Raw genomic sequence first — 3,411 nt, 5'->3', positions numbered from 1 at the left:
ATATATTAGGTAGAATAACATATATTACTCTATAGAATGTATTATATATAAAATATAATATTTCATATAATGACATATATATCATGATATATTTTAGTAATGTATAAAAAATTATAGATAATGTGTTATATATAATATTTTGCAATATGTTATATTATATATAATAAGAATATATACCCTATATAATATATATTATAAATATACATTTTACATTATATCTAAAGCATATAATTTATATATTATATATTGATGTATTATACTATACATTAATATCAATATAATGTATGTAATAATATATACTCTATAACTCTATTATATAAACTTTTACTATATATTATTATGCTATGTATTATATCATTTTATATGTAATATTTTATTTATATATATTTATTATTATAGATTTTTAGCATATATTAAAACTTATTGCATTTTTAATTGCCTTAAAACTAAAACCAAGTAACAAGCAATTGATTTTCTTTAACAACATTAAATTTTATAACCTATAAGACATACAAATTTTATGGCTAATTTTTCTTTATGTGGTACAATATATGTACTTAGTAAACTGAAATATATTTAGTGTTTTTTTCATAAAAGGCAAAGGTAAGTAAACATAGACTTGTTCACAAGTCAATGTTTCAGTATTTTATCTAAAATTAATTTAACTCTTCAATGAATTCTCATCATGGAAACTAATTTAACAAAACTCAAATTGTTTAAATTCCCGAGAATCCAGAAAAACAAAATATAATTCTTTTAAAGACCTTACATAAAGGCTTTTCTACCATTTATCTCAGTTATTTATGACAATATATCACTATGGGTCAACTTTTGTGCTGACAAATTTTGCAACAGCTGTGACCTACTGACTAGCAGTAGAACTGGGTACAAGGAAAGTTGGTGCTGAGGCTAAATGTTGGTGTCTCGTGCCTCTAGTAATCAGACACAATTAAACAAGCAAAACTGACATCAGTACCAGACAGAGACTTAATATTGAACATTTCTCAGATTTTGTGAGTCTTAGAAATTTGTAAGCACATATTTTTCTTTAAGTCAATGGAATGGAGCTCATTTAGAAGTTAATCCCAGGAATATTTTCTAAAGATAAAGACACTCACTGAGACACACACACGAGCAGAGATCTGTTTCATCATTTTACATTTCATGAATCAGGCACTGCATTTAAGCTTGTCGGTTTATGAAAAAGAGAGAGAATAACAAATGTACACACTTGAGGTCAAAGGCTTCTTTTTCTTCCCTCCTTCCACCCCTCTCCCCCTGCTCAGTTTCAATCCTAAGTAAGCCAAGGCTGAAACGCAGGCAATGTGGCCTGTGTTTGTATTAATACTTCAGGGGCATGGTGAGACTTAACATCAACTTTTCTCCTAAGAATATGTTTATTCTCTAAGGGTGAGTCTTCTGGAAAACGCAAACCTTCAGCCTTTTACTTGGCCAATCTAGTTTGACTTCTAAAGGAATTACTGTTCACCCTGGAGTAATTGATTCAGATTATAAAGCAGAAATTCAAATTAGGATGCCATCTCAGATTTTATGGCAATTAAAAGGGGGGGATAAAATTGCTCAGTTACTCCTTTTACCTTACATTTCTATTAACTTCTATTTCTATTAACTCCACTAATGATGTACGGATGGGCGGATTTGGCAGTACAGATCAAAAACAGTCCTCTTGGACATCATTAGTATCTGAATTTGCCCGACTGACTATAAATATCAAAATTAATGGTAAAAGATTTTCTGATCTTCTCGACACTGAATCTGATATTACTATTATTTCCAAACATTTATGGCCCCAAATCCTGGCCTGTACAAAAAATTTCTTGCCAGATTGCAAGGATTTCTCAAACCAAAGTACAAGAGGTTTATCAGAGTACTCAAATTTATCCATGTGAGGAACCAGAAGGCCAACCCCTTAATCTAATAGGAAGGGACTTACTTATGCAATGGCAAACTCAGATATACATTCCACATTTTTCCTAGGGGCCACTGCTCATTTAACAAACAATACAATTATTAAAATAACTTGGAAGAATGACGAGCATATTTGGACAGAGCAGTGGCCCTTCATGAAAGAGAAATTACAGGTGGCTAAGGGACTTATAGATACGCAACTAGAATTAAAGCATATTGAGGAATCTTGTTCTCCTTGGAACTCTCCAATTTTTGCTATAAAAAAGAAATCTAACAAATGGCATCTCCTAACAGACCTTAGAAAAGTTACTGCATCTATGAAACCTATGGGTGCATTACAACCAGGGATCCCATCACCTACCACTATTCCTCAAAATTGACATATTATTATTATTGATTTACAAGATTGCTTTTTTAATATACCTTTACACCCTTTAGACCGAGAGAGATTCGCTTTCTCTCTCCCTTATCCTAATCATATTGGACCTCATAAACGGTACCAACGGAATGTACTGCCACAAGGAATGATGAATTCTCCCACCATGTGTCAGTACTACATAGCCAAAGCCCTTGAGTCTGTGAGAAAGCAATTTCCTAACTTTCTTGTTATTCACTATATGGATGATATATTGTTTTCAGCTCCATCTAGCTTAGAAACTCAACACATGTTTGATATAGCTCAACTATGCTTAAGAAACTCTGGATTAATCATTGCCCCTGAAAAAATTCAAACCTCTACACCTTACCATTACTTGGGGTTTGTTGTTAATAGACAATGTATTACTCCCCAACTAACTCAGATCCGTACCGATAAATTATCAACCGTAAATGATTTTCAAAAGCTCTTAGGTGATATAAATTGGATTAGACTTTCTTCAGGCATTGCTAATTATCAACTGAATAACCTATTTAATACTTTAAAAGGAGATCCTGATTTAAATAGCCCTCGTTCACTTTCTCAGGAGGCACGAGAGGAACTCTATTTTGTGCAAAATAAATTACAAAAACAATTTCCTACTCGCATCAAACTAGATTTACCTCTGGAATTGTTTATACTCCCCTCTCCTCATTCTCCCACAGGACTTCTTGCCCAACAAGAACACCCAGTAGACTGGATCTACACCCGTTTTAGGGGAATAAAGTCACTTACACCCTACCTTGATTTAATTGCTCTAATCATTATCAATGGAAGAAATAGGACTAAAACTCTAATTGGCTCTGATCCTCATAAAATTATAATACCTATCAATAAATCTCAATTTGAGAACACATTACAAACTTCTACCAATTTCCAAATAGCTTTTCTGGAATATTTTGGAGAAATTTCATTTCATTATCCTTCTGGTAAGCTGTGGAATTTCTTCAAAAATACTGAATTTATTATTTCTCGCATTATCAGCTCACAGCCTATACCACAGGTCGAGGTTTTTCTCTATAGATGGGACTAAAAACGGAATGATGCTAAAGCAGTACTTTGGCCAC

Source organism: Bison bison, unplaced genomic scaffold (genome assembly GCF_000754665.1).
Source record: "Bison bison bison isolate TAMUID 2011002044 unplaced genomic scaffold, Bison_UMD1.0 scf7180017850131, whole genome shotgun sequence".
NCBI classification, from domain to species: domain Eukaryota; kingdom Metazoa; phylum Chordata; class Mammalia; order Artiodactyla; family Bovidae; genus Bison; species Bison bison.
The sequence above is the reverse complement of the archived record's forward strand: the minus strand, read 5'-3'. Positions refer to the sequence as shown.